The sequence below is a fragment of the Mustela erminea genome, chromosome 7 (genome assembly GCF_009829155.1).
Source record: "Mustela erminea isolate mMusErm1 chromosome 7, mMusErm1.Pri, whole genome shotgun sequence".
NCBI lineage: Eukaryota > Metazoa > Chordata > Mammalia > Carnivora > Mustelidae > Mustela > Mustela erminea.
The window spans coordinates 68,967,415-68,989,304 of NC_045620.1; the positions used below are offsets into that span (position 1 = coordinate 68,967,415).

General features: G+C 40.1%; 1 protein-coding gene and 1 long non-coding RNA gene across 6 annotated transcripts in view; one reads left to right on the forward strand and one right to left on the reverse strand.

The window, feature by feature from the left end:
• Nucleotides 1-13,108, reverse strand: part of LOC116595551 — a 48,513-nt gene extending 35,405 nt beyond the window's left edge. The window contains exons 1-2 of the long non-coding RNA XR_004287733.1: nucleotides 12,925-13,108; nucleotides 12,483-12,525 (exon numbers count right to left, since the gene is read on the reverse strand). This is a non-coding gene — a long non-coding RNA (uncharacterized LOC116595551). The remainder of the gene's footprint in view (nucleotides 1-12,482; nucleotides 12,526-12,924) is intronic.
• A 100-nt stretch (nucleotides 13,109-13,208) lies between these two features.
• FOXN2 (forkhead box N2) overlaps nucleotides 13,209-21,890 on the forward strand; it is a 67,407-nt gene continuing 58,725 nt past the window's right edge. The window contains exons 1-2 of one of the 5 annotated variants that reach the window (XM_032352047.1): nucleotides 13,428-13,639; nucleotides 14,798-14,888. The gene's annotated coding sequence lies outside the window, so the exon portion shown is untranslated. The other 4 variants (XM_032352048.1, XM_032352046.1, XM_032352049.1 and 1 more) reach the window with 4 other exon arrangements.

Genomic DNA, 21,890 nt, shown 5'->3' on the forward strand with positions numbered 1-21,890 from the left:
GAGCATGAAATCTCTTAGATACTGTACTCTTTTGAAGAATCTTAATTCAGGGTTTTAAAAAAAAGTCATGTTGGTATGATCATTTTATTTTTTTTATATGGTCATTTTAGATAATTATTTCTAGAGCATTGTTTCTCAAGGAGTGATCCTTGGACCGGAAAGATCAGCATCACCAGGGAGCTTGTTAGAAAAGTGAAATATGGGGTGCCTGGGTGGCTTGGTGGGTTAGGGCCTCTGCCTTCAGCTGGGGTTGTGGTCCCAGGGTCCTAGGATTGAGCCCCGCATTGGGCTCTCTGCTCAGCGGGGAGCCTGCCTCCTCTCTCTCTGCCTGTCTCTCCACCTACTTGTGATCTCTCTCTGTCTATCAAGTAAATAAATAAAATCTTAAAAAAAAATGTGAAATATAATGCTCTCTGTCCCATCCTGGACACACTGAATCAGAAAGTCTGGAATGAGTCCCAGCAATCTACACTTTACAAGCCCCCAGCTAATTCTGATGCATGCTCAAGTTAGAGAACTACTAAATTTAGGAAATAATAGGTTGTTGTTTTTTTTTTTAAAGGAAAACAATATTGGTATTTATATTTTTTTCTATTTGCTTTAGACCAAGTTTTATTTCAAGTAACCTACTCAAATTAGCCCATGTGTTTATTATACTCTTGATCTATGCTATAAGAAGTAATAATCTTACAGAATTCAAGGGAAAGGCAAGAGTAAGAATAGGGCAGTCACTCTCTCCAGCTCCCCTATAAAAGTGATGTAGCTACCCACTCCCTAGGTCTCTTTCTCCTCTTTCAAATGTTCAAAAAGGAAAATCTGATTGATTTAGCTGTGCAATGGGGTGCATCCTCTTGTGCCAGCCAACTGTCTACATATGGCTTACTTGCCTGAGTCCGGGGAAGGAGTGAGGTTACATAGTACAAATAGGCCAGAGGGGGCTCTGTTGTGATGGAGGCAAGTAAGAATCTTTCGGAGGGGAGGATGGATGGAATCAATGACCTGCATCTTTGATACACAATTTATGTTTAAAATAATGTGGTAAATACAAGAAGAACGCATTTGTTCTATCATATTTGTTACTGAACGTGCAGGATTTGAGCTTCTTAATTGGTTTGGGAAAGGATTCTATGGACCTGGCCAGAGCAGAAGCCCAGTGTAGAGCAGCAATGAGTGAGGTTCAATACATTTCTCCGTCAAGCGGGAACAAAGACACTGAAGTAAATAAAAGGAGAGATTTTAATTGCCAGATTAACTGAATTAAAGTTGGTATTTTTTTTTCTCTTAAAGATCTGAAGATATTTTCCAAAAGAATATGAAATGCAGTATCTGTTTATGAGAAAATAAATCCAGTGGTAGTTCAGACTTCTTCAAAGTGACACCATCATTAGCTGCCTTATGTATTGTATCCAGCTATTACCTGAACAGTATGTGACCTTTGAACAAATCCTGGCTGAATAGTCTGGCTGCCCTGTTTCTATCCCATTTGCATTCTCCTGAGCCACAGCTGATTGGATCAAAGGTAGACATATGACCAAGGAGAAACAAGCCATTTCAGAAAATTAGGTTTTCTATCTCCATATTTTGCTAGCTGAGGCACATTAATGATGGAGCACTAGAGCAAAGATCTCTAAAATCTTGATACTGAGAGTCCTGAAATGTATTGATTCCCATCTTTCCTGTAACTTAATCATTCTCTGTTCCTTTATGGACTATGAAAGTATTTTTATAATGTAACTACTTTTAAAATAATATATTAGTGGTGCCGGGGTGGCTCAGTGGGTTAAGCATCTGCTTTTGGCTCAAGTCATGATCCTGGAGTCCTGGGATCAAGCATCATATTGAGCTCCCTGCTTAGTGGGGAGTCTGCTTCTCCTTCTCACTCTGCAACCCCATGCTCTCTCTCTCAAATAAATAAAATCTTTTAAAAAAGGAAAAAAGAATTTTTACTTGAGCAAATTCAATAGGTTTCTATTATATTCATGCAAACATGTTCTAAGACCCATAGTTATTAAAAATAGTTTAATAATAGTAGTATTCTTTAGAAAAAAAGAGAGTATGTGTGTATGTGTTTAAAGCATGATTCAAATATCATTAAACTCCAGGGTTGGAAGAAAATTGAGAAATTTGCTACTTAGAGCAAAAGCCCAGTGCAGAGCAACAATGAGTGTCAATACAAGTCTTTATTTATTAACAAAGATAAAATTGGGAGCTAAAAAAAATAAATAATTTGCCCATTTTCTTCTTCTAATTCTGAATTCTGGGTTCTTTCTACCAAGCAGTACCACTTCCCTGACATGAGAAGAGACAGCAATCATATCAGTAAGAAATGCATATTTCAAAGTTTCAATTATTTTTAATGCTTATTTTATTCTTAGAAGACTTGACTGCCACAGAACTGAAAATAAATTCTCCTATGTATTATAATATCTATACATAAGCAACATTTTATATCATGATTGCTGGATATCAAGGACATTCAGAAAAGAAATTACTGCAATTTAAAATGGAATTTTACTGACAAGTACTAAATTTTCATCCCTGCTTATTCATTTTAAATCATATAATAAAGTGAATTTAATGATAGAATGATTCTTATGGGTATAGGAAAAAATTGCTTCCTCTTTGCTAAACCCATCAAAGGTAATTGAAGATTAATAATACTATATGTTGTAAAAATTGGCTTATTTTCACTAATGGAAGACACATCACCACTCAGATGTTATAGTCTGTGACTTGGAAAGGAAAAAGAAGTAGAATGCCTACAGACCGGACCGACCACATTATTTGTACAGCCCAGTGGAATACGAAAATATGGCACCTTGTTCAAAAAAGCAGAGAAAGTGCCAATGTGCTGCAGTGCTAAAGGTACTAAAATACAAAATGTTTTTCTTTCTTCTTCTCCTCTATCTCAACTCACCTTGCTGTTTTTAAATATGTTACTTAATGTCTTGCACAGGGATACCTTCAAGATGAGGGCAGCTGCTCATTGGCACTCAGGGCCCCATCCCATGACTGTGTACACTCACCATCCCCTAGCTGCCAGCTTCACCTCTCCACAGCTGCAGGACCTATATGCTGTGCCCTGGAAGGGACAGGAAGTCAGCTTTCCTTGGCATGGCCCATCACCCTAACCCATGGCAGACAGGCAGCCCCAGAAGTCTGCAGTCTCCACATCTAAAATGTGCCTTACATAGCTCTGCCATGGAAAGCTTCCACTTTCACCTGATGTCAACCTTGAAGTAGGAACCAAAACATATTCAGATCCCCTCAAAAGAAAATCCATCCATCAAATATTTATAGGTGATGCAGATTCTGCTGAAGATTTTGTAAGGGAGCCAGGGGAGGATTTCACAAACCACAGTGAATAGCACACAACTTTATTAATGCCCTCCTCCAATTTGTCCTTTTTCTCTTGTCCCATGGAGGGCGTAACAAAGATTCATCATTTTCCCCTAGATGATCCAACTTTCAAATCTTCCTCTGTGCACCACTACTATTCTCTCTCTTCTTTACTGCCTTAGTCCTAACCTGAACTATTGGCTTGAAAATGACTGCCTCTTAGCCAATACGTAAGACCAGGCAGTCCCAGAAATAATGGCTATTTAGACATAAAAGTTGTGCTCTATGAAGAGATTGGGTATGGCTGAGTACTAGAAGGAGAGTGGGAAGGGCAACACAGGCAGCACTAATTCTTAGGTGAGAAAATGTGCACATCAGCTTAAAGTAGAGTCATATTCAGGACATTTGGGGGTTTCAGCATGGCACAAAGAAGAAAGTGAAAACAAAGAGAAGTCGAAAGAAAATGAAAAACCCCCACGATGTAACAATTGGTTTTGTTAAATTATTATCCATTTGTTTAATCTTTGTCTGAATAAGACAGTGCAACAAACACACACAAACAAACCACAAAACTAATAAGTTAATTCAACAAATATTTTTTTAATTGTCTACTGTATGCCAAGCAGTGTTCAAGATAATTAGACCATATCAGAGGACAGAAGAAAGACTTGTCCCTGGGAAGCTTACATTTTAGTCAGGGAGCCAGACTTAACAAAAACATAATAAATAAACTATCCAGTGTGTGGGAAGATGATGATTGCTATGGGAAAGAAAAGGTACAATAGGGAAAGGGGATTAGGATTCTTGGGACTTGGTTGGGGATAATTTGCAGTATTAACTAAGGAGGCCAAGGCAAGCCTCATTGTGAAAGTAAAATTTAAGTGCAGACTTAAAGGAAGTGAGAGAGTTAGCTAAGCAAGTATCAGGAAGAAGAACATTCCAGGCAGAAAGCAAAGGTCACAGGGCTGGGTGTGCTTGACACCATCAAGAAAGAGCAGGGAGGCCAATGGTGGCGGTGGTAGGGTTAGAGCGTGTAAGACGTGGTGCACTATAATAAGGGCTTTGGCAGTATTCTGAATGAAATGAGGAAGCCACGGAGTAGTTATGAGATGAGGCGTTACGTTAACTCACAGATTTTAAGACGATCCCTCCGGCTGCTATGGTAAGGAAATATTGCCTAGGCGCAAGAGGAGAAGCCAAGAATTAGAAGTATTAAAGTCATTCAGCTGAGAGAGGACTGTGGCTTTGAGCAGGATGGTGACAGTAGAGGTAGGGAGATGGGGGTGAGATTCTAGACATATTTTAAAGAGAAAGAGAGGAGCCAAAGGTGACTTCAAGGTTTGGGACTTGCACAATCAAAGAGACAGAGTGAAGCAATTGACCACAGTCACTAAAAATGCCTAACTCTAAATGCACTATTACTGGGGAACAAAAATTTGTATTTGCTACAATATAATTTGGAATCTCTTTAATACTGCCTTCTCTAAACAATTACCTCATTGGTCAAAAGTCAGTTTCACAACTGTATATTTAATTTTGAATAAACTCTATTTACTAGATAGCCAATTGTTATAGACAAAATTTGTTTTATTCTTCTAGCAGTAGAAAAGGAAACCGACCTCTATAGCATCTCTTATGCAATTCTTTTGGGCAATTCCTAAAATTGCAGTAGGTTGACTTTCTAGTTGTTGTTCATTTAAAAAATAACAAGGGCCGCTAGCATTTACCGAGCACTTATTATTCACCAGGTCATGTGCTCCATTGTTTCACATACATTGGCCTCATAGCACCCCTCTGAGGCTGGAATTGCTATCTTCATTTTAGACACAAAGAGGTTCAGAAAATGTTGAAATATTTTGCCTGGGCTAGTAAGTAGTAGAGCCAGGATTCTAACCTGAGTCTAAGCCTATAGCTTTTAAGAACTGTACAAATTGTCTCTCTACTTGACTGCTAAGGAGGGAGGGACCAGGGAAGGCATACAGAATTTCAGCACTTTTTGTCCCTAAGAATTATTGAAGCTTTAGGTTTCCCTCTGTCTTAAGTCTATTTGGGCTGCTATAACACAATACCAAAGATTGGGTGGCTTATAAACAGCATACATCTACTCACAATTCTAGAGCCTGGGAAGTCCTACCATTTGGTGTCTGGTGAGAACCCAATTCCTAGTTCATGGCCAGTCATCTTCTCACCATAACCTCCCATGATGGAAGGGGCACGGGAGTTCTGTGGGGCCTCTCTTATGAAGGCTCTCATCCCATTCCATCTCCCCTCTCAAGACCTAATCACATATGACTTTGGCGGGGGTGGGGGGGTAATATTCAATCTATAGCAGCCTCTTCTGTGATTGATTAGTATAATTTTAAACGTGCCTATTTTTAATTGAGTTTCACTGGTCACGTTCTAAGCCTTAGTTTCCCCATCTTTGAGAAAGGAAGCTAGACTGGTGATTTCTAGGTCTTTAAAAATTTCAAATCTTGGGACTCTTGGGTGGCTCAGTTGCTTGGGTGTCTTCCTTTGGCTCAGGTCATGATCTCAGGGTCCTGGGATGAGTCCTGCATGGGGCTCCTTGCTCAGTGGGGAGCCTGCTTCTCCCTTCCCCTGCTGCTTCTCCTGTTTGTGTTCTCTTTCTCTCTCTAATAAATAAGTAAAATCTTAAAAAAAATTCAACTCTCTCAAGGTACATATCCTATCACTATGAGGTATTCACTGTAGAAGTTCTCAATGAGGTAGAAGTAAGAGAGCCTGGGAGGGGCAGCTGGGTGGCTCAGTAGGTTTAAGCTTTTGATTCTTGGCTCCAGCTCAGGCCATGATCTCAGAGTCATGAGACGGAGCCTGGCAAGAACTCTGTACTCAGTGAGGAGTCTGCCTGAGATTCTCAAGATTCTCTTTTACCTTCTGCCCCCCCCCTTCATTCTGCCCCACCAAGCCCAAATACTCTCTCTCTTTCTCAAGAATATAAATAAATATTTAAAAAGAGAGAGAGAGAGTGTGAGTGCCTGGGAATTTGGCAGAACTTGGCCCTAAAGATTCTGATAGTTCCTCTAGATCCATTAGATCAGTGGTTTTTCTTTTCTTTTCTTTCTTTCTTTTTTTTTTTTTTAAGATTTTATTTATTCGTTTGACAGAGATCATAAGTAGGCAGAGAGACGGGGTGGGAGGGGGTGCTGGTAAGCAGGCTCCCTGCTGAGCAGAGAGCCCAATGCGGAACTCATTCCAGGACCCTGGGATCATGACTCAAGCCAAGGGCAGAGACTTTAACCCACTGAGCCACCCAGGCACCCCATATCAGCGGTTTTCAGATTGTGTTCCTGGAGGAACACTGGATGAAAATGCCTGGGCTTTCCCAGCCTTTCAGTATCAGCCCATTTTTCAACCACAGTATGTCCACTCTGATCTGTTTCATAGAGTTGGATTCCATGTAAGGTTTCAAAGAAAACAAAACCCTATCAGTCTACTTTGAATAATATGAGAACTGCCATTCTAATTAAGTGCTCCTTATACTTTAATGTGTATATGAATCACCCATGGGGAGTTCTAAAAATGCCGATTCTTATTTAGTGAGTCTGGGTTAAGGCCTGGGATTCTGCATTTCTAATAAACTCCTGGTGATGCCAAAGCTGCTGAGCGTGCTCAGATTACACTTTGAATATAACAAGCACTAGAATGATCTCTAGAGCTTTAAAAACTCTAATGGTTTTTCTACTCAAATGAAAAGTCTTTCCTTGGAATTTTCCTTAGAACAATTTTAGCTCAGGTTGCCAAAATTGTAAATTTTAGATTTCATCTCCTCTTACTCCCCAAGTCTTTGTCTTCCTTTGTCTTTCCAACTGTCTATCTCATCCTCTCAATGCCTCTCTTTTCTTCATCTTTTGAAAAGTAGATACTGAACCTTTAGGACATGCATTTAAAAATCTTTCTACACACTCTGAACGTTGCGCCTCAGCCAGTTCCTCTCAGCAAAAGCTAACTATTGGAGGGTCTGCGAAATTTGCCACAAGTGAGTTATTTAAAGGTAGTTATGGTGACACTTTCTTCTAAATTTAGCAACTTAATGAACTTCTCCAGATTAAGGAGTAACTGTCTTGCACTCTTCCACCCTTTGTGTGAAAAATTTAGCACATACTTGAGACTGATTATTTTCTTTCCTGTGTTAGAGCCTTCAAACATTTCCTTTCTCAAAATACTTCCTCAGCTCCCTTTTCCCCCACATTATCCTTTTTCTGCAAAGAGGGGGAAAGGTTTATCCACTTCTCAAAGCTTTGATTCCCAGCTCTGTCTCCCCCTGAGCCTCTATACAGCCCTATGTCTCCATATCCAACTATCCAACCCAGGGGTCAGCAATTTTCTTCTGCAAAGGTCTAGATAGTAAATATTTTCAGCTTTGTGGTCCATAGGTTCTCTGTTGCAACTACTCAACTCTTTCTTGTGACGTCAAACCAGCCAAAGGCAACACGTAAATGAATGTGTGTGGCTGTGTTCCATTAAAACTTTATTTACAAAAGCAGAAGGCAGGCCAGATTTGCCAACTCCCCTCCCACCCCTCAAGGCCATAAGTTTGCTGACCCCTGATCTACATGCATGTTGAAACTGGACTAGTCAGATTGTACAGCTCCTGGGAATTTGGAACTGGCACTGGGAAATGGAGTTAAGTAATAAATGTGGGTTGCTTAGCAGGAAAGTTGGGCAAACTGGGTGGAGGCCAGAAGTGGAGAGCAGGGGCCGCTATTTGGGACTGCCATAGTAGCATGCAAGCACACAAGTTAGCAGAGGAGCCCATGTGCAGAGGAAATGAAGCAGACATACAAAGAAAAGCTCAGATTAGAGACTGGAAGTTGAGAGAGAGAAAGGGGGAAGGAGGGTTCTTGTAATGTTGGCTTTGCTTTCCACAGTTTTGTCTCACAAAATCCATGCCTATTTTTATATTCGTTCCTCCTTTACTTTAGCCAGCTGGTGCGAATTTCTGTTTCTTGCAACCAGATAACCCCTAACTCGAGCAACCTTTTACACTCCAGATATTCTAAATGACTGACAGTTCTCTGACTTGAACAGTTAGGCTCTCACATAGCTGAGGCTTTGCTAGGTGTAGTTCCACTCCCCATCCCCACAGTGCCACTTCTCCTCCATATTCTTTTCTTTCTGCAAAGTTTGCCCAGACATTATCTCCTATGGCTGAATTAGGACTTGGTTCCCACTGCTCCTTATGTAAAGCTTTGCACTCATAATGCCACATTATATTTTCTGATTTCCTTCTCTGTAGTTATAACTACAACTTTTATCCCTGTGCTGTGTACAGGGCCTGGTACATAGTAAGAACTTAACACAGAGGTAAAGCTACCCAGTGGTAAATAAATCTGTAACTTAAGGATAGGTTCTAACCACCCTTTAGGCTTCAGATCCTCAGCTGTCCCTTCCAGCTTCATGAGCCAAAACAGAAATAATATAAACTGATAAATTTATTCATATGTAAAGGACTATAGAAAAGTAGTCAATATGTCTTTATAATCGACTTTGCTAATTGTTGTTCAAACCTATGTTCTCACTGAATATTTTGTCTATTTTATCAATAGCAGAATATGTTAACATCTCATGCTAAAATTGTTGATTTTTTTACATTTGCTTTCAGTTTTGTAAAGTTTTTGTGCCATCATTTTCCAGCTTCAGACTATTCTATTAAAAAGTCAGTTCTAAATCTATTATTTCTTTAAAGATAAGCTCTTATTTTCCTTAGTTCCTCTTTAGATTTTTCTCTTTGTCTTTGAATTTTAGCATTTTTTTTTTCCATGATGTATCTACATGCCAACTATATCCTGCTGGTGATTCATTAATTCAAATATTATTTCTGCCCAATACTATTTTTCCTTTCCTTCCAGAATTCCAACTACATGCATATTAAGCTTTATAACTATATCTTCTATGTGCTTTCCCTGTGTTGTGTATTTTCCATCCTTTTTCTTACACCTCATTCTGCATAGTTTCTTCTCAACTATCTTCTAGTTCACAAACTCTATCTTTATCTGTGTCTAATATGCTGTTATACCCAGCACTGAGTTCTTATCTTCAGCTAGTGAATTTTTTGGTTCTAAAATTTTCATCTGCTTCTTTTTTTCAGGTTTCTAGTTATCTGTCTAAATTTTTATTCTTATGTTTTATTTACTTATACATAGAAAGCATTGTTATTTTAAAATCTGTGTCTGATAATTTCACTATCTGAATCCCTTTTGTTCAGTTTTTGTTGTTGTTTCTATTGTTTTTTGTTTGTTTGTTTCTTTGTATGACTGATTATTTTTCACTGTGTACTAGATATAGTTTTTGTAAAATTGTACAAAGGATTTGAGGCCTAAAATGATATTACTTTACTCCAGAGAAAATTTCAGTTTGCTTCTGCCAAGGGCTTCAGGGCATTAGCTTAAAGGAATTAATCTAATCCAATCTCAGGGGTGAGATGATTTGAAATGGAGATGTCTCCCCTTTACTTCTAGGATATAACCACTTGGATTCTTTGTCCAAAGAAAGGGGGCTTCAACCCAGTCATGCTCCTTCCCCCTTTGCATATCTTAAACTCTAATCACTATCCCCCATTCCTGTTCATACTCTCAGCAACCTTCTATGGAATATATAAGTGGATTCACTGGGCCTCCATCAACCCTCAGGTCATGGACTATAATTTCTATCTAACACATTCAAGCTGATATTTTTATATTTTGCTAAGTTTTTCCAGTGTCCTTAGTAAGACACTAGTCCTAGTAAGTGTCCTTAGTAAGAAACTAGTGAGACACTAAGTCCTAAGTAATTTGGTCCAAATTACTGCCAATAACAGGGTCTATAGAAATGTAGGTTCTTGGGTACCTGGGTGGTTCAGTTGGTTAAGTGTCTGCCTTCAGCTCAGGTTTACGATCCCAAAGTCCTGGGGTTGAGCCCTGAGTCAGGCTCCCTGCTTAGCAGGGAGTCTGCTTCTCCCTTTCCCTCTGTCTCTTCTCCTGGCTTGTGCTCTCTCTCGCTCACTCTCTCTCAAATAAATAAACTAAATCTTTATAAATAAATAAGATTTTAAAAAAGAGAAATGTATGTACTATCAAATACAGGCAGTTGCACTTAGGAAGTACACTGAAAAAGATCCTCAAAGGAAAAAAAAAAGAAGACCTTCATTAACAATTCCATCTTTTTAGCCCAAGTGGCAGACCAGTACTTAGAACTGTTGTATCCTAGTTCTGGCAGCTCGTAATTTGAGAAAAGTTACTACTTTTATCAACAAATATCATTGTTATATATTATATATTATACACATAATATATTATATATCACCTCTGTCCCAAAAACTGTTCCAAGAAATTAGACTATAAGAATGAAAAAGATATGGTCATTGACTTCAAGGGGATTGAAGCCTACAATTGTTATCGGTAAACTGGTTATTTTTAGAATCACCAAGTCATGATTAAAGAGTCTTTGGTAAATATATGTAATACAATGATAAATATATTTAAAGTATAAACACATATATTCAAGTTTATATCATATTTTAGCCTAAATATGAGGACATTTCAAACAATATATTTTCTAATGCATTTGTCTTCCAGGGAGGTTTATTACTGAATATGTTCCTTTAAAGTATTTTGGAGAACGAAGAATACAAACTTTGAAAGATATCTTAAATGCCAGGATCCTCTTTTTCCAAAAGAGTTAAACTATGCCTTCATAGCCTTTTTACTCTTGTAAACTCCTGGGAAAAGCTACTCACTCTGAATCATCATTAGTTTTAATCAGAGCTTTTCCCTGATAGGTGTCCAAAGTCCTCTAAAATAGCCTTTAAGTATACAAGTGTCCCTGGACTCTAAACTTAAAGTGTGACAGATTTCCTAAGGGACCTGAGCTTTACCCACAGAGATTATTTAAATGTTCCCAGCCTCTCTACTGAATTAGTAGAGAGGACCAGCAGAGAGCTCTTAGTGGATGCCCATGCAGTACATTTATTATTTGACCTTGAACAAGTTACTTAACTGTTCTGGATTTGTTTTTGCATCCATGATAAACTGGGCTCCTAGAAGACATCTTTAAAGTATATATTAATTCCAGATCTCAAATTCTGTGATTCTTCTAGAGTTGAGGAAGACTGTTTGGTCACCTGAGTTTAAAATTGATTAGAGGGGCAACTGGGTGGCTCGGTGGGTTAAAACCTCTGCTTTCAGCTTGGGTCATGATCCCGGGGTCCTGGGATGGAGCCCTGCATCAGGCTCTCTGCTTGGCAGGGAGCCTGCTTCCCTTCCTCTCTCCCTGCCTGCCTCTCTGCCTACTTGTGATCTCTGTCTGTCAAATAAATAAATAAATAAATAATTGATTAGAAGGAAAAATAGAAACTAAAGTTCAATATATCAAATAAGATGCTATTACAATAATCTGTAAGGAGATGAAGACCTATATTATATTAGGGATCACCATGGGCAGCAGAGATAAAACAAAGGACTAAGGTATGAGAAGGCCATAGCTCACCAGAAGCTACCTCCTCTTACTCTTCCCTTCGTTCCTCTGCTCCCTTTCTACTACCTTCTCCCTCCGGGAGACAAACCTTCAGTTTGTCCACATGAGGAGGCAACAGTGATTGCTCTAAAGGGAAAAGATGAAGCAACTCTTGCTTTAACTGAAGCTGACTGTATATTTACCTTGTGGCCTCTTACTCTAAATACAGTTATGAGGCCTTTCAGGACAGTGCAATGAGAACCAAATGGAACTGGCAGGTGATTTTGGACAAATCATACAGACACAGCATTCTCCTCTGTGGAATGAGGACTGAACACTTCCATTTTTTATTTTATACATTCTGATGCCTGTAATTCTTCTGTGTCTCTGTCATCCCCACAGTTTGACTTGTTTTATTATCAGTAGGAAGCTTGTTTCATAATCAGCTCACTTTATACTCACAGCCTGGCACATAGTGAATATTCAGTTAACATTCATTGCTCAGGAAGAATGTGAACCTCCCATGCATCAGTCACTATGCAGGTCTCTTCACCTTTTCTTTCAATCCATTCAACACATTTGTGAGATAGGTATGACTACTCTTGTTTTTGAAGATGTGGATATAGATATTCAGAAATCTAGTAATCAGAATCATAATCTTAGTAAGATGGAGCCTTAGTTCTGCCACTTACCTTATATTTGTCAGGTTATTTTTCTAAGCCTCGGCTTCCTTATCTGTAAAGTGGGAATTTGTAAGAGTTAGGATAGGGTTTGCAGATTTAGCAAAAAAAAAAAAAAAAACCACACAAACCACCAGAAGTGTATCCCCAAATGGAACATTCTCTTGTTTAAAAAATATGATTCTGTATTTATCTGAAATTCTGATTTAATGGGACACTCCTGTGTTTTATCCAGCAATGCTATCTTAGCATTATGATTATTACAACGCATGTCAAAAATTTAGCTCAGTCCCTAGCACTTGGTGAGGGCTCAATAAATGCAATGCTTACTAAATTTTGGATCTGATTCCAACCCTTTTTTTTTTTTCATCACAAACACGCTGAGCTCACTTTTCACTTAAAATTTCAGTAAAGCGAGTGTAATAACGACTTTTAGTTCATATTAATGTTTTACCGTTCCTACAGCGCTTTCAAAGTCTGGCCAATGGCGGAAAGCTCTTGGGGAAGCCCCCAGAAGCTCCTGCTGTTGGAGGTCTACAGGGCAGTCCCAGCACCAGGCTTCCCCGGCCGACCGACTGGGGAGGCCACCCTAGCCCCGCCTCCGCACCATTTCGGCCACTCAGGGGCCGTGCCGCGCCCCGCCGCCCTCCTATAGGTCCTTCCGGACAGGCGAGGCCTTTCCATTTTTCCCGCCTTCCCAGCCCCTCCTCAGCCCGAAAGCAGCACTGGCCCACAGCGTCTCCTCCCTGCCTTCCGTGCGAACCCCGCCCTTCCGGACACTGCATCACCCTTCCTTCCCATTAGCAGTTCAGAGCAGCCGGCGAGGTCCCGGGCCGACCCTTAGGTAGGAGGTGGGAGGGGACACCGAGGGGCGGGCCGAGCCCCCTCCGGAGTGGTCGCAAGAGGCGGGGACCAGAGGGAGGGGCGGGGCTAATCTCCTTGGCGCCGCGTTGCCATGGTATCGGGGGAGGGTGCAGGGAGGGGGAGGAAGCGAGCGGGAGGGGGATGTGGTGCTGCCGCGGCCGCCACCGCAGCTGCCGCTGCCTGCTCTTTGCCGCGTCTTCCCGGAGGCGGCTGCTGGGAGCCGTCGGGAGCAGCTGCGCTGCTCTGCCATATTGTGTCTTCCCCTGCCCGTCCCTCGCCTCCCCGCTGCGGCGGTCGAGCAGACGGTGAGTCCCGTGCGAGTGGCGCCCTTCTGGGCGGGCGCCGCCGGGCGGCCGCGCTCCTAGCCCCGGCCCGCCGCGCAGTTCCCGGGCGCGGAGGCAGCGCGTGCGGTCGGCGCCCGGCGTGGGGCGCGGAGGCGGCTGTCCCGTGACGCGCCCGCGGCTGTCCCGTGACGCCCCCGGACATTTTTGTCCTGTGAGGAATTGGCGCCGGCATGGGGGTCTCCCCTGCGCTTGGCTTGGGTCCTGCGTGGGTTCCCGGGGGGTGTCAAACTAAGGGGAGCGCGGCCCCGTGAGGAGTTAGGAGTTTTTCGTGAGAGGTAATGACTGCCCCGGAGCGGGTGCCGCGCGGCGGGATCCGTGGCTAGGGGTGCCGGCTCTCCGGCAAGGCTCGGGGGTGGCCCTGAGGACGCTTAGGGCTCCACTCGGGGCGAATCTGCTGTTAGAGGAAGTGCCTCAAGCCCCTCGGGAGTGTGTGCAGCACCCCCTCCCCCGCCTCCAAGTGGAGCGAGACGTGCCGGGCGTGAAGTCCTGGTCCGGCCCCAGGCGGCCTGGCTGGGCCGGGCCAAGTAGTGCCCGGGGAGGCGCCAGCCGCTGCTTGGAGTGAACTTGTTAAGCCCCGGAGCTGCCGGGCGTTGGGGGTACAGGGGCGGGTCCCGGATGTGGGGGTGGCCGACCCCGGCACCCTCTGGCCCCTCCTCCAGCGGGCGCCCGGGGGGCCTCGCCGGGTAGCTGTCTTAGTGGGGTGCGAGTTAGGGTTTTTCTGCGCTGCAATATGGACACTTCCTGTTCGCCAACTCTCTTGGGCCCGTGGTTACTTCTGCCCTTCTGTCTTGTGTCTGGGAGGGTGAGAGGTCGTAGGCGAGGCCCTCCGCGTGCTGGGTTCGCCCCACCGCAGCCGCAGCAGCAGCGCAGCAGCGAGTCTGAAACCCGGGAGGACGGGGGGAGTCAGGAGAAAGCGGGCCCCAGTGCATAACCCTCCATCCTCTACTGTTACTCAACTCCACCTCTTTTACCCCTTCGCAAAATGCCTCTGTTCACATCTTAGCTCGCAGGAGTGAGCTTAGCGAATTCAGTGGGGTGCACACTCGGGATCTTCTTGGACCCGATTTTTGATTTGAAGTCTCTTTAAAGCAGCCCCTGTACTTCGTTTTCACCTTACAGGAAAAAAAGTCTTATCATGCAAAGAAACGGCATGGTCTTTTTTCTACCCCAACTCCGCGGTGGAGGGAGGAGGAAGGTTATTTGTTTCCAGGTTAGTTTGTGCTGTTTCTCCTGTCTTCCTTCTGATTGTGACAGCCACGTGGCCGGCTGAGTGTAATAGAGTGCCCTAGCGCCACTAGATGTGAGGCTTCACTGGTACCCGGGGCTTTGCAATCGTGCTGTAGCCTCAAATCCACATTTATTTTGGTGTTTTCGGAGATGAGGAAGTGGAAAAAGCTGAACTGTTCATGTCCATCTCTGTTCCGTCCGAATTGTAAGACTTACCTGTTACCTTGCAGTCCTTCTAAGGGTATATATTGACGTGGTTTTTGCCTTCTTGTGCTGTTTTGATGATTCAGCTCTAAAAGCTCAGCAGTATTAGGTACCGTTAAGAGGTTGTGGGGCAATAGAGTAGAACATTATGGAGTTCCCCAACTCTGTGGAAAAAAAAAGTCGTTTGTATTTCAAAAGCGTTAGTGAGAGGTTCTGTGCAATAAGAAATAATCATGTTGTGGAATATTTCTTTTTGAGTTTTATAAAAGTCTTATTTTTTTTTCCTTACATAAAAATTCTGACCTGGAAAAATATATTATTAGTGAAAATACTTGTTTAGGGATGAGGTAAATACCGTTTGATTTGTGTGTGCGCACTTTAAGCTTTTTTGGGGAAAGTTTTAATAGTTAATATGAATGTTAACATGAACAGATTTTATATTAAGGAATGACATTTAATTTTAAAATAGAAGGTCAAAGGGTTGAAGATGAAAAAAATCCAAACTTTTGGAGAGTTGGAGAATTTTAGAATTTAGATGTAATCCCTGGACACTAATGCATCATGTTTCATTTTGTAAAAGCTTTGGTGGATTTGAATTATTTCTGTAACATATGTTATTTGAATCAGTTTTACTTGAAGGGTGCTAAGCCACAGGAAACATTTAGAATGTGTAAAAGAATTATGTACAGAAGTTACAGCAGCACCCTTTATTAGAATTTATGCCATAACAATGGTTCTTAATCAATGAAGTTAATAAATAAAAAGGTTAGAGAGGCTTCAGTGCAGAGAAGATAATGTTATTGAGAAATTAGTATATGTGTTGACCACTGAGAGGAATGCTTAGTTGAGAAAGAAAAGTAAATGAGGTGATGAAATACTTATATAAAGCAGGAAGCACTGAAAACATATGCTCTCTGACACATTATTAGTTATGGGCTTCAACTATCGAATGAAACTTTTAAAAAGTGCTGTCCAAACAGGACTTAACTCCTGTTCGTATGGTAGCTTAGCTACTCATAGTATGTATGTTGTGTGTTGCTTTTAGATTGTTGTCATTTTGGTAACTGGGTTTTGCACAAATGCAAAAAGTCCTCCCGAAATAAAGCTTCAGAGGCCCAGTGCTTTTCTCATTTGTTAGGGAAAAAACAGAGGTCTATGATATGATCCCTATTCTTCAGTTGAAGAGAACAGACTAACACCAATGAAAATAAGAATTTATATTGTGAGAGAATACAGTTAGGAGTTAAATTTTATAATGCAGGCAAGTACTATAAAGCTTAAAAGGAGAAGGAACCTACAGGGTTTTGATTGGGGAGGCTTCTTCAAGAAATAAGGCTCTTGCTTTCTAAAGTCTAACCTATGTTATTCCACCCTTATGTCAAACATGAATACCAAATTTCTTCTCAGGACTTTCCCAACTTTGGTCCCTGTCTTCTTCTATCTTATTTTTCAGTAACCTTCAGGAACTGTTCTTTAATTACTATTTCAGTGTTGTAAAAGAATTTTACTTCTTCTTACCTTTGCTGGTGTAACATTTTTCTGTTGGAAATGTACCTGCACACATCCTCTTAACCACGCAAGAAATACTTGATCTTGAGTCTTGGCTGTCCTTAGAGCCTTAGAATCACAGAAATACAGACCTGCTTTCACTTCTCCAACTGAAAATTCCTTACCTTCTCAAATTGCATATAATTCTTTTGGCTATAGCATTCTATACTGCCTTGTTTTCACTTAATGAATACTTTTTGAGCCCTTTCATGTGGCAGGCACTGTTATAGGAACTGAAGTTACAGCTTTGAATGAGAAATATTCCTGTGTTCTTTGTTAGTCTTTTTTTTTTTTTTAGGTTTTATCACCCCCAAGGAGATTATAAAGTCTTTGACCACCCAGAAGAATCTTGTTTTCTTGTGTATATGTGATATGCTTAGTGAGTATTGAATTATTTCCTGAATAAAGGAAAGGCTTATGGTATGACGTAGAGAGATGGATGGAAGGATCTCTACAAGTGAAGGTACAAAAAAGCATAAGCAATTATGGATGGCCTTGAAAGTATCACTTCTGAATTTAAATATGGTTTAGTTGAAAGAAAGTGTTTGAGACTGCGTTTATGATAAAATCCTTATTTGAGGAAGATTCATTTGATAGTAGTGTGTACTACTGATAATAAACTGTGGGGTGGAGAGGCATAACTTTGAGAGGGAAGTTTGGAAGAGGAGCTTTATCAAGAAGATGAGGAGTTTAGTTAGTTGAGTGTAAGGTGAGTGGGAGATAACAAGGGGAAAATGACCTTAAAGTGACTAAAGATTAGAGATGTGGGATAGTCCATGCAATACAGAATGACAGCTAATGTTATGAATTTTTGTCACAGAGTGAAATGAAATGTTGAGGACCAAGAATGATACTTTGGGAAACTAAAATTCAGAGGGCTTTTGCTTTGGCCATATTGTCACTTCGTAATTAATACTATAGACTTATACGATGCCTACAGGGTGTTTTATTAATAACTTTATTTCCACTACAGGAGAATGCTATCTTTGTCTTACCACCAAACATAAAGAGACTAAAAGAATGTTTATCATCATTTACTTCCAAGGGATTTTGATTCATTCCTTATTTTCCTTACTCTGTTTTTATTTAAATAAAACTTTTTTAGATTAGTTTTACATTTACAGAAAAGTTGCAGGACAGTACACATGAGTATACCTTACTCAGTTTCCATCTCATTTTCGTTGTTAACTTCTTATATTACTGAATATAAGATTACTTATATTACTTATATTACCATGGTACATTTGTTATAACTAAGGAAACAAAATTGGTGCATTTCTAATAACTAAACCATATACTTTATTCAGATTTCACTAGGTTTTTCCTAGTATGCTTATTCTGTTCCAGAATTCCAAATTCTCAGGCTTTTCTTGTTTTTATGACTGACAGTTTTGGGGAGTACTAGTCAGAAATATTAGAGAATGCCCCTCAATTGAGATTTGTCCACTGTTTTCTTTGTGATTGGGCTGGGGTCATGGGTTTTAGGGAGGAAAACAACAGAGGTGAAGTGCCATTCTCATCACATTACTCCAAGAGTACATACTAACAATATGATAAAATTGATGATAATCTTGATCACTCTTTGAGGTCTTTGCCACATTTCACCCCCACCTTCCATATTTTACTGTTTTAGAAGCAAGATGCTAAGCATATCCCATCCTCAAGGCCTTAACCTAATTTTGATTCATATATTTTCCCCCCTCAACCTAATTTTCTTTTCCATAAATAAACATTTTAAACTTGGATAGATATTTTTTGAGCATCTACTGCATTTCAGTGCTAAGAATATAGTGGTGAGCAGGAGATGTCATTTCTACTTTTCTGGAGTTTGCCTGAAAAAAAAACATAGAATTTATCCCCACACCTTACATAGGTGTTGATTTCACTGTCAGTTATAAATGTAGTGTTATAATAATGTGTTATTGAGAGTATTATCAATAAAACAGTGCTGGTTTTATTGGACAAAAATTTGATTAAAGGCATGTTGAATGAGAATTTCAGTTAATTTTTTTTTACTTTGAATTCTTACTGAAGTTCTTTCTAAAATGTTTTTAATACATTATACCTTTCACACTATTTGTACAGCCCACTGAGCATAATTTATTATTTAAGTTAGAATTTTGACACAGAGCTAATATAGTACTTTTGAGTTTTATTTGTAACCTTGGAGATAGTGAATTGAGAAAATTGATAAACTCATATCCTTGTGGTTTGTTTATCTTAAAAGAGGAAATACAGAAAAAGAAGTGATTTCTAATTTTTTTCTTTTTTTTTTAAGATTTTATTTATTTATTTGACAGAGAGAGATCACAAGTAGGCAGAGAGGCAGGCAGAGAGAGAGAGAGGGAAGCAGGCTCTCTGCTGAGCAGGGAGCCCGATGCGGGACTCGATCCCAGGACCCTGAGATCATGACCTGAGCCGAAGGCAGCGGCTTAACCCACTGAGCCACCCAGGCGCCCAAGAAGTGATTTCTTGAAAATATTTTTCTATTCCTTTTGTTTGCCCCCTGCCTTTGTCCAGCTCCTCCATCCTCAAAAGTTCAGTTTGAATGCTACCTCTTATATAGTTATTGAACAACATTTATTAATAATCATAGCAGCAATCAATACCTTTTCTTGAGCACCTACTGTAGTCTTATGGAATTATACTATATACATAGTATATAGTATATAGAGTTTATTGATTCCCTATAAAAACCCTACAGGAAATATTTTTTTCTTCTTGATAAAGAAAAAGATAATGAAAAGTTATATAAATGCACTGCTGGGTATTTGAATTCAAGTCTGTCAGACTTTAAAAATGCATATTCTGGGGTACCTGAGTGGCTCAGTTGGTTGAGCTTTGGGCTCATGATTTTGACTTAGGTCATGATCTCAGGGGTCCTGAGGTCTAGCCACATGGGCTCCATTCTCCATGGGGCATCAACTTGAAGATTCTCTCCCTCTGCCTCCCTTTCCCTTCTCACTCTCTCTCTCTTTTTCTTAGATAAATAAATCTTTGGGGAAAAAAATGCATATTCTAGATACTGTGACGTGAAGTCTTTTAAAAAAGAGTTATTTGCCAGGATGAGAAACATCTTGATCGGTCTCCAGGAAGGAGTAGGTAAAAATACAGGGTAGGGAGAGGAAGCTAATACTAATTTCCAGGACATTTTCACTCATTTGATGCCTAATTTATAGAATGCCTCATCTAGGAGTGCTACTACTTTATTGTTATAATGAGTTAAGTAACTGGTGTTAACTCCTTGGGACTCAGGGAGGTTAAGTCACTTCTCAGATTGTATAAGCTTATTGGCTGATGGGTCTGTTTGATCTCAAAGCCTTGCTCTTTGACTTTTCTGGTACAGGATGCTGCTATATTTATTCATTTATTTAAACATTTGCTTACTAAATGGTCTGTATGAGAGCATAAAAATGAATTTACTGAGTTCTACCTGCAAGGATTTATAGTCTAGTGCAGTATTTCCTAAGTGGTTGATAGAACCATTGTAGTAAACTGTAATCAGCATTTCTTAAAAAAAAAAAAAAAAATCAAATAGAAAATTTCAACGTATTGTATCTGGTAAGTGTAAAAGTGTAGTTTCATTTTGTATCAGTTATATATATATATCATGGTTTTCTAGGTATGTCATAAACAGCAAATAAGTTCCATAATAGGGTTCTGTATGGGATGCTAAGGAAGCACGGTGGAAAAGCAAATAATTCAAGGAGGGCTGGAAGATGACTTTAAGCAGTTGTAACAAATGGGGTAGAGAGCCTTAAATACATCTAAAAGCCTGAAGGAATAAAAGAACGTAGTATATTCAGGAACTTGAAGTGGTGTGAAATACTGGCATACAGGAGCCAGATTTTTCTAGGAGCTTATAGGTTACTGTACCAAAAATTTTAGATTTTACTAGCCCCATGATTTTCTAGAGTCTCATGGTGTTCTTTTGTTAAAGAACAAATACATGTATATATTTGATTGTATCATATAATCCAGAAGCAGTTTTAGCAAAAGACAATTTAACCTGCGGTGCCTGAGTGGCTGAGTTCATTAAACGTCTGCCTTTGGCTGAGGTTGTGATCCCAGGAACCTGGAATCAAATCCCATATTAGGCTCCCTACTCAATGCAGTGTCCGCTTCTCTCTCTCCTGCTCCTCCTCCAGCTCATGCTTTCTCTTGCTCTTTCTCAGAAAGAAATAAATAAAATCTTGAAAAGAAAAGAAAATTTGACCATATAACATGTATGCGGTATAAAATGGTGCCCATGAATATAACTGTTGATGAAAACAATCAAAACCAAAAACTGGTTAAGCAATTTTGAGGTGGCTATCAGGTAAATGTTCCTCTTTTACTTTTCCTTGTGTTTTGTTTTCTGTTAGCCATTGCTACCGACCAGTGGTAGCAGGTGCTAACTTTTTAAGAGAAACTTTGTAATTGTTCACTATTCCTTTGAATTAGAAAGACAGTCATTTTTGCAGTTTTGAGGACACTTGGGCCAGCCATTGGGATATTAATGTCAGACCCATTTCTGAAGGCAGTGTTCACAAATTTTGCCTACAGCTGTTTTTTGTTTGGGTTACTTTTGTTACTTGTTTGTTTGTTTTTCCTTCAAATTTTGCATTATTTGCCAACATTTAAATATTGGTACATTTCATATGCAATGACTAGAGTTCTGTCATCTCTGGAAAAATTGAACATTGTAGCAACAATGGTTTCCTGTTCCTACGTGGTGGTAACTGGCTAACCCTTATAATAAGGAGTTGCCTTCTTTTTGATTTCCATCATTCTCTATTGTCTTAACACCAGATCAACTTCATTCATTTGTTGCCTACCTTGTCTTTGTAAGGCATTTAAATTGCCTGTGTACTGTACATTGTGAAGAGTTTTTAAAAGGGGCTTTTGGTGTTTGAAAGATCATTCTGCCATTACTGGAAAGGATAGATTGGAGGAATATGAGAAGGGTCTGGTTAGAATATTAATGCAATAGGACAGGTGAAAAGCCCTTTCTTCTGTACCTGCAGTACTTTGTACCTTTTCTCAAAACACACACTATATATAGCTTTCTATTATAGGTGTTATTTATTTCTTCAAGTGAAGTGTAAATACCTCATACATAATATATCCTGGATAAATGTTTGTTGAATTTAATTTTATTTATTTGGAAGACCATCATATTTGTTGCAAAGATGAGTTCTCCAGGCAGTTTTAGAGTATCTCTTAAAAAAGACCCTTTTATGTATTTTTTATG